Raw genomic sequence first — 12,941 nt, forward strand, 5'->3', positions numbered from 1 at the left:
CGAGTGCTCGAGGATGAATTTGGAGATGTGCTAAGAAGATGAGTCAAAGTTTTTCAAAAAACTGATTACACAGGATGAAACCTGGGTCCATCACTATGATCCAGAGACCAAAGCCCAGTTAATGCAGTGGAAGCACTTGGACTCACCACCTCGAAAGAAGGCAAGGGTGCAGCCCTCCGCTGGCAAGGTCAAGCTCACAGTCTTCTGGGACCAGGACGGAGTAGTGATGACAGATTTCCTGGCAAAGGGTACCACAATTACAGGAGTCTATTATGCTTCACTTTTGAGGAAATTAAGGGAAGCTATCAAAATCAAGAGGCGGGGCAAGATCAGCAAAGGTACCCTTCTCCTGCAAGACAACGCTCCGGTCCACAATTCGCATGTCGCCAGATCAGAAGCACGGGAGTGCGGTTCTGAAATCCTCCCCCATCCTCCCTACTCTCCTGACCTTGCACTTTCTGACTTTCACCTCTTCCCAGTGATGAAGTTATTTTTGAAAGGAAAGCGTTTCCCAGATGATGCAGCCTTGATTTCTGAAGTCACGTCGTGGTTGGAGGACCAACCTGGGGTGTTCTACAAAAACGGTCTCCAGAACTGCATCAAACGATGGGAGAAATGCATAAATCTGGGTGGTTCCTATATAAAGAAAGACTAATAACTGTGCCAAGTTTCGTTGCTCTACTGCTATGGGAAGTGGGTCAGGGGCATTACTTATTGCACGCCCCTCGTAGTATGAAATAATCGATAGAGAATTGACTATAATAATGAATACGAAATCTGCGTAAAGTAAAATATTACAATTGAGCGTATTTTACGACTGGCCAACGCCGGATGCCCTTGCTAGTATATATATATATATATATATATATATATATATATATATATATATATATATATATATATATATAGAGAGAGAGAGAGAGAGAGAGAGAGAGAGAGAGAGAGAAAGAGATCATTCACTCTCTCACTCTTTCCTTTCGCTCTATTTCCAATTTCCTTTCTTTATGATTTAACATTTATTTCTCTCTCTCTTCCTCTCTATCTCTCCCTCCCTTCTCTCCCTATCTCTCTCAAAATATATCATTTCTTTCTCTATCTCCCAATCCCTTATTTCAACTTCTGTCTTTATATTTTTCTTTCTGTCTATTTCTATATATACACTTCTATCTATCTATCTATTTATCTATCTGTCTGTCTGTCTGTCTGTCTGTCTGTCTGACTATTTGTATACCTATAATGTTGAGGGTTTTTTTCGCTCTGACATAAACATAAACATGTCATAAACAACCTAAAACAATATATTCAGTCATGGATATGTGAGCGACTAGATGACGGTAAACTAATTTAAAAACAAGCCTAAAGTACTTACTTATTCATTTTATGTTCTCTTCTTAGGAGTGTTTTCATTTTTTTATTGCTCTGAATTTAATTTAAGTTTCTACATTCTCCATAATTGCGTAAAGTTTAAGATATAAACGTTTGAATACACGGAAATATTTACACACGCACAAGTATATATATATATATCTTGATTCCACATTACAAGTCTATAAGCTTAAACGAACGCGGAGGACCTCATCCAATGCGACGTCTACCGATACACAAGGCCATTGTTTTACATTAACTAAAGCGATTACTGATCCACTGTGAGTAAATTGCTTCTCTCTCTCTCAAAGTGTTTAGAGAGGGAGAGAAAGAGAGAGAGAAAGAGAAAGATAGATAGATAGATAGATAGATAGGTAGAGAGAGAGGGAGGGAGGGAGTTACATTTGTTTTGTTTACACGGTATCAAACGAGCGGACACGATATATATATATATATATATATATATATATATATATATATATATACACACACTTTGCGAAAAGTGTCTACTAAACTCCCCTCTGAATATTTGGTCTACAGAGTAGAAATTTGATGTATAGGATATTCGAACCTGTAGCATGCTTTTGATTAAGTTTTTAGGGGCAAAAAATGCTTTTAAGTGGTTAAAATTGAAAATTAAAAAGTTGGCCTTGGCAGGGTAAGTTGAATAAAGCATTATTTTTGCTATAATTTTGGTAAAAATTAAACATTTATAATTCAAAGTGGCTTATTTTTTATGTTTTGAATTCATCTGTCAGTCGCTCAGACAGTAACGACACGTGAGAGATGAACAGTGATTACGGCTGTAGCACCGAACATTCTGGTTTCAATTCTAGCAGATGGTATTCAAGATGTAATATTTCATAACATTTAGAATCATTGTAGAAGTGATTTTGCGCTTCTGTTTTGAAAGTGTGTAATTTCCGCAGATGTAGCAAAATGAGTTGGGGTGGTTTTTGCAAGTCCGTGCCATTCTTTAATTGATCTGCAACAAAAAAGGTATATTAATATACGACGCAGTATATGACGCTGTAACACATAAACTTGAACCTTACGAGCAAAATGACTACAACCATCGTGATCAGCACGAAAAATTGGTCTAGAAGAGGATATTGTCATGGATGTTGCATTTTTGATGCAGCCCAGTGTAATCAACAGAAACGCTATGATAATAAATAAGAAAATCCGTATTAATTAAAAAAAAAATACTTATGTGTATTTACGACCAGACAACGTCAAACTGCCTGCTAGTACAGACATGGCAGAAAATAACATAGAAACAGTTTAATTCAATAAAGATATAATTTATAAAAACAAAATCGAAAATACATGGTCACAAATTAAATAACTAATACTTTGTTTACATTTCCGTTGCTGTTTTTAATTGCTTGGTTGTTTACGGCATATCAACCCTTTGTAGATCATTTAATGCCGAATCCAGTGATTTTGAACAAAAGGTTTTTAATAGAATATATTTGCTTTTTTTTTTCAAGTCAGTTTCTAGTTAACCCATAGTTGGGACCATAACAGGTACTACCACTCCAGGTCAGAGTGGACCTGGGAGCAATGGCAATTAAGGGGTGGCTCCATACTCTCCAAAGCCCGCAAGCTGGGGCCTCACTATCGGATATAGTTTAAGGTCATATCCAGGACCGCTGTTTTTAATGCTAGGACTCTTCTGGGCATGCCATTGATCAGTTGACGAATATCATCTTGAGGAATTTCTTGCCATGTCTTGAGAATATTGGTAGGAGTCCTTCATGTAATATTGAAGCATATTTAGCAGAATTGATGTTTCCTTAACTCTTTATCAAGTCTTAGCAAGCATATCTCCAAATTACACCCCATACTATAGCCGAGAAACCTCTAAGTGTCAACGTTGGCTGGAGTCTTTTTTAAGTCAAACTCTTACTGAGTGATCCGCCACACACATAGTCTTCCACTGTCAGGAAATAATGCAAATTGTGATTCATCGGAGAAAATGACATTGATCCAAAGGGTCATTGCTCTCTCCACCGTCTCACGAGCCCAATCTTTCCTGCACTTGATATTGGAAGAATGAAGAAGACGTGTCCTTCTCGCAGTTTTACCATAACCGCCCAGCTTGTAAAGATACCTCGTAGCTGTTCTGGGACTGACACCATTTTGTATCGCAATGTAAGAGGCTTTGCACCGAGGATCCTCTTCAACATTTTTTTTTCACAAAACGAGCCCAATCTTTCCTGCACTTGATATTGGAAGAATGAAGAAGACGTGTCCTTCTCGCAGTTTTACCATAACCGCCCAGCTTGTAAAGATACCTCGTAGCTGTTCTGGGACTGACACCATTTTGTATCGCAATGTAAGAGGCTTTGCACCGAGGATCCTCTTCAACATTTTTTTTCACAAAACGAGCCCAATCTTTCCTGCACTTGATAGTGGAAGAATGAAGAAGACGTGTCCTTCTCGCAGTTTTACCATAACAGCCCAGCTTGTGAAGATACCTCGTAGCTGTTCTGGGACTGACACCATTTTGTTTCGCAATGTAAGAGGCTTTGCACCGAGGATCCTCTTCAACATTTTTTTTCACAAAACTCCTCGGGTTCTTTCAGATGACCCTAGGCGACCTGGATGATATTTTGTTCATTCTTGGCCTTCTCTTGTGAATTGTATCATCACTCCATTAACAATAGAAAGACGTATTAAAAGATCTTCTGCTATTTTGTGTTGACCCATGATTCGTCCTTGAAGTTATTCTAATTGGTCTTATGTTCCTTTTGTTCGTGGCTCCAATGTTGTTAGAGGCAATTTTAATAAAATCCTCTTAGTTATTTCAGCAATATTATTATCTGTAAATATAAATAAGTATATATTTAGAAAAAATATTTATCTTAGAGTCTATTCTTTTCCGTCATGTATATATATATATATATATATATATATATATATATATATATATGCATATATATATAACAGAAATAATATCTATATATATATATTATTCGTGTATTTCTTCTATATCCCCTCCAACACACTTCACATCTCTCTCTCTCTCTCTCTCTCTCTCTCTCTCTCTCTCTCTCTCTCTTTATATATATATATATAGAGAGAGAGATAGATAGATAGATATATTTGCCTGTCTATTCTCTCTCTCTCTCTCTCTCTCTCTATATATATATATATATATATATATATATATATATATATATATATATATATAGTAATCTACATATAGTACTGTTTCGCTGTTTCACAGCTCATCAGTGCGACTAGACACGCAACTACGTAAAGCCAGTATCGAAACCTGATCGCCCAAACGACAGTCGATGAAGCGAGAAGTTTATATATATATATATATATATATATATATATATATATATATATATATATATATATATATATATATATATATATATATATATTATATATATATATATCCCTTTCCCTTTTTATTTTGTTCTCTCTCTCCCACTCGCTTGTTTTCCTCTACATAATAACCCTATCCCCTTCTATTGTTCATTCTCTCTCTGATTCTGTCTATCAATCTCTCTTTCTCCCTCTATTTCTCTCTCTCTCTCTCTCTCTCTCTCTATCTATCTATCTATCTATCTATATATCTATCTCTATATCTATATATGTCGATCAATCTCTCTCTGTTTTATTTTTTTTTCTCTATTCATCTTTCTATTTTTTCTTTCGCCCTCTCTATCTCTCTCTCTCTTTCTATATATATATATATATATATATATATATATATATATATGCATATATATTTTTTTCTTCTCCATATATTTTTCTCATTATGTTCTTTTCTTTCTCTCTCTCTCTCTCTTTCTCTCTCTCATTCTTTCTATCTTTCTCTCTCTTTATCACACACACTCTCTCTTTCTCTTTATATATATCAACTTTGGCAACTTTATATATGCATACATATATATATATATATATATATATATATATATATATATATATATATATATATATATATGCATATATATAGCCAGTAGAGTTTAGTTTCCTAGAAGTACATCCAATGAAACAACTTGTGTCTACCAAAGAGTGTTCAATGAGTGAACAGAGCAGGCATATTAAATTTATTTATACAAACATTAATGGCTACATATGTGCATACATGTTTCTGTAATCCCCCGCGTTGTGGGATTACGTCTTCAGGCCAAGAATTACCGTCGAAAACTCTCTTTTTAGTTTTCAACGGTAATTCTGGGCTTGAAGACGTAATCCCCCAACGCGGGGGATTACAGAAATATGTATGCACATATGTAGCCATTAATGTTTGTATAAATAAATTTAATATATATATATATATATATATATATATATATATATATATATATATATATATATATATATATATATTTCAGCTTCGTATCCTTATTGTGTTAGAGAACCAAATGAAGACTTATCATGAAAAAAAGTTGATTTCTAGGGATACTCTGTATGTGTATGGACGAATATTACAGTTAATGTTTCGCCGGCAAGTAGTTCCTATGACATTAAGACCCATTTTCTTTCACACCTTTCCTTCCCCCTCTTCCACATCCTGTCTCTTTTTCTCAGCCACCATCTTTCTCACCTTTAACTCTAAGTAATTACCACAGTCTCTTTATTCTCTCTCTCTCTTTCTCTTTCTCTCTCTCTATCTCTCTCTCTCACACACACACACATACACACTTCCTTTCTGTCTCCATCTCTTTTTTTCTTGTAAAACCTTATTGATGTGATCGACGTGATTCGAACATTTCTACATAAGAATCGATTTGAAACATTATCTCCATAATAGAACAACTTTGACAAAATCGAAAAAAAAAAAAAATCTTCATAAGGTTTATCGTTTCGCTACCTTACGCTCGTACCCCACTCTTCCGGTGAGTGGTTGAGCGCTACGAAAATGATGCGACGCACGCTCGCCAAAAATCCAATTCCATCCAATTTTTATCACCTTTGTTTTCGGTCACTAATAAAGTACTAATGACAAACGGGAACGCCGCCACGAATGGTCGGATGCGGGCACGGGAACACAAATGCCCTCTAATATGACATGTCTGAATCGTGGCCATCTTCCGTCCCCCGACTTCCGTTCCCCCACCCCCACCCCGTCACAATCTTGTGTTTATTGACACAAACGATTGGTGACGTGCCGCTCGTTACCCTCGCTTAGATCGTTGGAGATCATTGCCAGTTTCAAAATGAGATAGAACGGTTTGAAACTAACCACTTAGACGTGCAACAGAAGAAAGGACGTTTTGTGACCCCGTTACCCTCGAAAAGCCCAACCACCACCACCACCACCGCCACCTAGTTTACTGGTCTTGCTCAAAGACATCAAATTTAGCGGAACGTTTCATCATTTTCCCGGAACGCGTTCTCCCCGATCGACGGACTTCGCCATTGCTGAATCGGAAAACGGACACGATTTACTCCACACATAAAAAAGAAACAAATCCTCTCACACACGCGCGCGCGCACGCGCACACACGCGCGCGCGCACACACACACACACAGACACACACACACACACACACACACACACACACACACACGCAGGATACGTACAACATATAAAAAAAATTCGCAGAAACAAATCACAGACTTCCCTCCGACTCACAGCTCAATATGACGCATTTCGCATTATATTGTCATTTTTTTCTCCCGTGTAATAATAAATATTAAGAAAACATACGCGACTGCGCATAGGCACACAGATATTTTAGGTTGGTATAAAAATAATGTCCCTTTTTGACTTGAAGTTGAACATAAAAAAATGTCATTATTTTTGCACCAACCTAATCTCTCTCTCTCTCTCTCTCTCTCTCTCTCTATATATATATATATATATATATATATATATATATATATATATATATATACACACACACACATATATATATATATATATATATATATATATATATATATATATATATATATATATATATATATATATATATATATAGCGTGTCAGGAGGCGATGGAAAAAAATCCTATAAAGTGCTCGATTGTGGATTTGAGAGCTGAAGATACAATATTTATTACAACACTATATATACATATTTTAAGGTCGAACCATTGGTTTCATTACGCCGAATCAACCATAAGAGGTTAAAAAGAGTCAGCGTGAATTCATCAGCGACATTGAAAAACTGGAACAATGCAAAGTGAACAAACAGAGAAAAAAACGTTAAACGAGCGTTTAAGACTCAGAGTTTAAAATTTTAAAAACATAACGTAATAATCGACGCCAATAGATTATGATTATGGAAGGAAGAACGCGCGTGTGTGTATGAGTGTGTGTGTGTGCGTGTAAGAGAGAAAGAGAGAAAGAATGGGAGAGAGAGTGTGTGTTCGTATGTGTGTATGTGTATGTGAGTGCGCCTATGCGTGTGTATCGCATTCCCTTTTGATTTCTTTAAAAGATTAACTCTTTTAGACATGCTCTCAACCAAAGTGGAACGCTGTGAATAGGAGATGCAATTCCATTCGCTTTCCATAGCTTTCCACAGTTTGTTATTGTTCTCAAGAGTTCTTCCAGCCAATATATAGATATCATGGACAAAATATTCTCGATTGGATTTAAATCGGAGCTTTGACCTGGCTAAAATATCACATCAATTGAATTATCAGAAAATCATTTTTTGTGACTTTAGCAGTGTGAGAGGAGCATTATCTTGTTGAAAAAATAATGTTCTGAGATATTCCCAGCTTCTGGATACTTAGTAACAGTCCTGTTTCTAATATTCGAATGTATTCCTTTGCATTGATTGACTTCTCACATCTAATAAGTTCCCCAACTCATGCTGCAGTAAAAGTTCCCCATACCATTATCTCTCCATTTCCGTGTTTAACTATCGTTTTTATGCAACTTGGCGATAATCCTTCTCCAGTTCTTCTATTGCACCGTTCGGAAGCACCAGGAGCATCACTAACAAGACAAAATCTTGATTCATCTCTTTTTATCATTGATGTTCTTCTTAGATAAAAATGGCTTCTTTGCACACCTTTTAGAAGAAAAACTCGTTTCTTTCATTCGTCTTGATATTTTATCTCTAGAAAGAGAATTTCCAACCCTGTTTTGAATTCTTTGCTACGGTTGGGTATGTTCATACTACGCTTGGGCAGGTCGTAAGGAAAACAACACAAATAATTTTGCATGCACAAACAAAACCAAAAAACAATACAACCTCACATGTGCAATAATAACGTGATTAAGTTATACTCATGTAAAGTTAGTGAAATATTTGCTAATGAAAGAAAAAAAACAAAAGGAAACGATAGTTTTATCTCGTGTGTCCGTGTGTCCGTAATAAAAATTTAGTGAAAGCAAAATACTATATCGTTATATCATTTACGAAAATTAAATATAACTATGAATTCTCTTTTCTTTTCTTTTTTTTTTTTTTTTTTTTGAGTGTCGGTCATTGTAACTGAAGTAAATAAATTACGAACTGAAAATAAAGAAAAAAAAATAAATAAATAAAAGAAAACTCGTACAAATAAGTAATAAAACATTTTTTTCGAACGGATGGTATTTGTAAAGGAAATCAGTTATTTTCTACTAAAGTATAAATATATGATAATGCGGTAACTCTTTTTTGGCACGTTAGCATGCCAAAAAGTACCCCACGCGCCAAATTTCATTCCGTCATAAAAACAACTTTCTAAAGAAAAAAAAAGGCAACTTTTTTTAAGATTTTTATCTAGCGAAAAAACTATAAAATATATATGAAAAACCACGTTTATTATTTTTTAATTCCAACAATGGAGCTGAAGTCGATGTTTTCGAATGTAAAACAAAAGTAATACATTTATGTAGCGAATAAACATAAAAAAAACATATGCAAAAACACGGGTATTATTTTTTTTATAATTCAAATTATGTAACGGGGATGTAGTTGGCTTTTTTTATTAAACATAACTCCATCTCCATAGCATAAGATATGTATTAATCTATTTTAAACAATTCAAAGAAGGCGGCTAAACGCGCATGAGTGTTCGCTGAATGGGATGTTTTCAAAAACGAAAATAAGAAAACACGATATAAGCAATGAGCCATCTCCCCCTACTAGAAAGAAACGAAAAATGGTTGTGAAGTAAGATATGACGCCTGATAGTACTCAAATAATACTGTAAAACGGCTTATTTTTGTGTGTCTCTCACTCACACTCTCTGTATTTTTCTATCTCTAACTTTCCCTTCCTCCGAGTGATTATATGCAGAAGTATTTTAGCGTAGGTGGTCATGAAGTATCGTCAATGATTTATGTTTTATGACTGTAATATTTTCATAAATAAATAGTAAAAGTTCATAGTTTCTAAGCGGAATAATTCCGTCAATAATAAATTTAAAAAAAAAACGTAAGACTAATGTGTATGTATCGAAAATAGCGGCGATTTTTATAGTTGATAATTGTTCGTTTATTTGGTGGAATATCTGAATGCTGGAATTATAGAATGAGTACTTCTAATCCAATCAGCTTCGCCGGATATGTCAAAGAGAGAAATCATTATTTGTGTCGTATCTAAGGGATAAGAATATGCGTATGTCTTGAAAATCTGTAAAAACACCCAGGAAAAGAAGCAAAAAGTATAAAAGAACTCGGCGTAGAATGGTGTCGTAAGAGTAGACGGTAAAGTGAGGGTGAAATTTTAGATACTTCCTCTTTAGTTTAGGACGATGATGATGATCATGGCACTCCTCGGACTAAATGTATGTAATTGCGGTCTATAGTTAGATAACGTAATGGCTAATGACGTAAATAAAGTAATTTTTATGTGCCATCTCTTGTCAACATAAGTATAAATAGAAATAGTAGCAATAGTAGCCATACCACCACCACTACTACTACTACTACTACTACTACTACTACTACTGGATATGACCTTCAACTATATCCGATGGTGAGGCCCCAGCTTGCGGGATTTGGGGAGTGTGGAGCCACTCTTTAATTGCCGTTGCTTACAGGTCCACTCTGATCCGGAATTAGTAATAATCAAATTTTAACACCAAATAAAAATTTGTGTCGTTCTGATAAGGGGAGACTATCTCCCCTGTGCATATGAAATATGAGTCTTAAAGATGGACCCTGTCTAAAAGTGGTGGACAATGCACTAGCAGAAAGATGCATGGAAGAATTGTAACTTTGTAAATATATAGGGTGCTCTCTTATGTGAGTGTCGCAGGTTGTTGTAACCCACTTTAAGTCACAACCCGGTCAAGAAATAATCGTTCTTGTTGCGTATAAGAAGGAAAGATGACTCTTCATAACGGCGTTTCTTTTGGTTGTCCTTCAATTCGTGAGGCACCCATTTATCACGTTGTTTTGTTTTTCCTATCTCTCTCAAGTGGTTTGAAATCGTCGTATACGTTATGTTTAATTCAGAAGCAAGTTCTCGAACAACTGTGTGGGGCTTTTATTAAGGCTCTTAATTGATTGTTCCTATTTACAATGCCTCCCCACGGGACAGAGTTAGACACTAGGGTCGTTTTTTTTAACGTGGAGAAAAGGAACAAAAATAAAAATTGTCTCAGTCGTGAAGGATTTCTCCTCCACTGACAGAGAACAAGAAATTGAAGTGCAGCATCTGAAGAACAGATACTACACTTTGATCTTGGCCCGAAGGTGTAGATTGTTGTCAACATCTGATGACTCACTACTATGTTCATCATCTCACAGATTCTCGTCGCCGCCGCGAAATTTTTTAAACCACCACTGTGTTTGCGTTCAGTAGTCGTTCCTGGACTAAATGCTTCGTAAACATTACGAGCTACTTCAGCAGCGTTTCGGCCTAGCTTGAATTGAAATAAGAAAATTGTGCGAATTTGCTTTTCTTCCATCAATGGATGAAATGCATCAGAAACTTTGACAACAACACTCAGCATTAGTCAACAGAAAAGGTTCAATTCTCCTCCACGAAAATGCCCGGCGGCGGGTTGCTAAAACGACGCTGCAGAAGTTGAAAGAATTGGGCTACGAAACTCTGCCTCATCCGCCATAATCTTAAGACTCCTCACCTACCGAATACAGTTTTTTCAAGCATCTCGACAACTTTCTGCGTGAGAAATGCTTCAAAAACCCAAGTGATATGAAAAACGCTTTCAGCGACTTCATCGCCACCAGAACGCAAGATATTTACGTTACACTTAATTTGCGTTGGCAAAAGTGTGTTAATTCTGATGGTGCTTATTTCGTTAAATAATATACATCTTACACATTTTTTCACTCTCTTTCTCTCATTTTCTTTTTTTCTATTTCTTCTTTTTGTGTCCCATTTCTTTTATTTTTTTCTTTCTCTCTTCTCTCTTTTTTCCTTCCCTCTTTTTTCACATTTTCTCTCTATTTCTCTCTCTCTCTCATTCTCTTTATTTATTTCCTTCTTTCTCGTTCTTTTTTAATCGCTCATTTGTTTTCTCTTCTCTGCTTCTTTAACCCCCTTATCTCTCTCTCTCTCTCTCTCTCTCTTTCTCTCTCTCTCTCCCAATTTGTCACTTCGCCTTCCTTCCTTCTCCTGCACGCTCTTCCTCTTCCCTCCCCTATATCGCTTTGTCATTCCCTCCCAAACTTACCTATTTTCCTCCACTCTCTTCCCTTTTCTCTGTCTTCGTATTTCCCCCCCTCTCTCTCTCTCTTTCTCTCTCTCTCTCTCTCTCTCTCTCCCCCCAATTTGTCACTTCGCCTTCCTTCCCTCTCCTGCACGCTCTTCCTCTTCCCTCCCCTATATCGCTTTGTCATTCCCTCCCAAACTTACCTATTTTCCTCCACTCTCTTCCCTTTTCTCTGTCTTCGTATTTCCCCTCCCCCTCTCTTTCTCTCTCTCTCTCTCTCTCTCTCTCTTTCTCTCTCTCCCCCCCCCCCAATTTGTCACTTCGCCTTCCTTCCCTCTCCTGCACGCTCTTCCTCTTCCCTCCCCTATATCGCTTTGTCATTCCCTCCCAAACTTACCTATTTTCCTCCACTCTCTTCCCTTTTCTCTGTCTTCGTATTTCCCCCCCCCCCCTCTCTCTCTCTCTCTCTTTCTCTCTCTCTCTCTCTCTCTCTCTCTCTCTCCCCCCAATTTGTCACTTCGCCTTCCTTCCCTCTCCTGCACGCTCTTCCTCTTCCCTCCCCTATATCGCTTTGTCATTCCCTCCCAAACTTACCTATTTTCCTCCACTCTCTTCCCTTTTCTCTGTCTTCGTATTTCCCCCCCCCTCTCTCTCTCTCTCTCTATATATATATATATATTTCTTTCTCTCTCTCTCTCTCTCTCTCTCTCTCTCTCTCTCTCTCTCTCTCTCTCTCTCTCTCTCTCTCTCTCTCTCTCTCTGTTCGTAATCATACCTGGGAGAAATTAACAAAGACAATATGACAGCGAGTCGCATCAAACTGTCTTTTTTTTTTTTTTTTAACTGTCCACTTTCCAAACTTTCTTTGTGAACTGTGGTGGTGTTGGAAGGGAACGGGCAAGCATGAAACAGATCTTCCCACCTGCTGTTACGCATCTTCATAGATCGAGATAGCACATTCACGGCGCGCGATTAATTACCTATCTCGTATTACACACGAACCTCATTGTTAGCAGATGTTCTTTGCAAGTAACAGA

Source organism: Euprymna scolopes, chromosome 36 (genome assembly GCF_053919585.1).
Source record: "Euprymna scolopes isolate OS-2025 chromosome 36, ASM5391958v1, whole genome shotgun sequence".
In the NCBI taxonomy this organism is placed as follows: Eukaryota; Metazoa; Mollusca; class Cephalopoda; order Sepiida; family Sepiolidae; genus Euprymna; species Euprymna scolopes.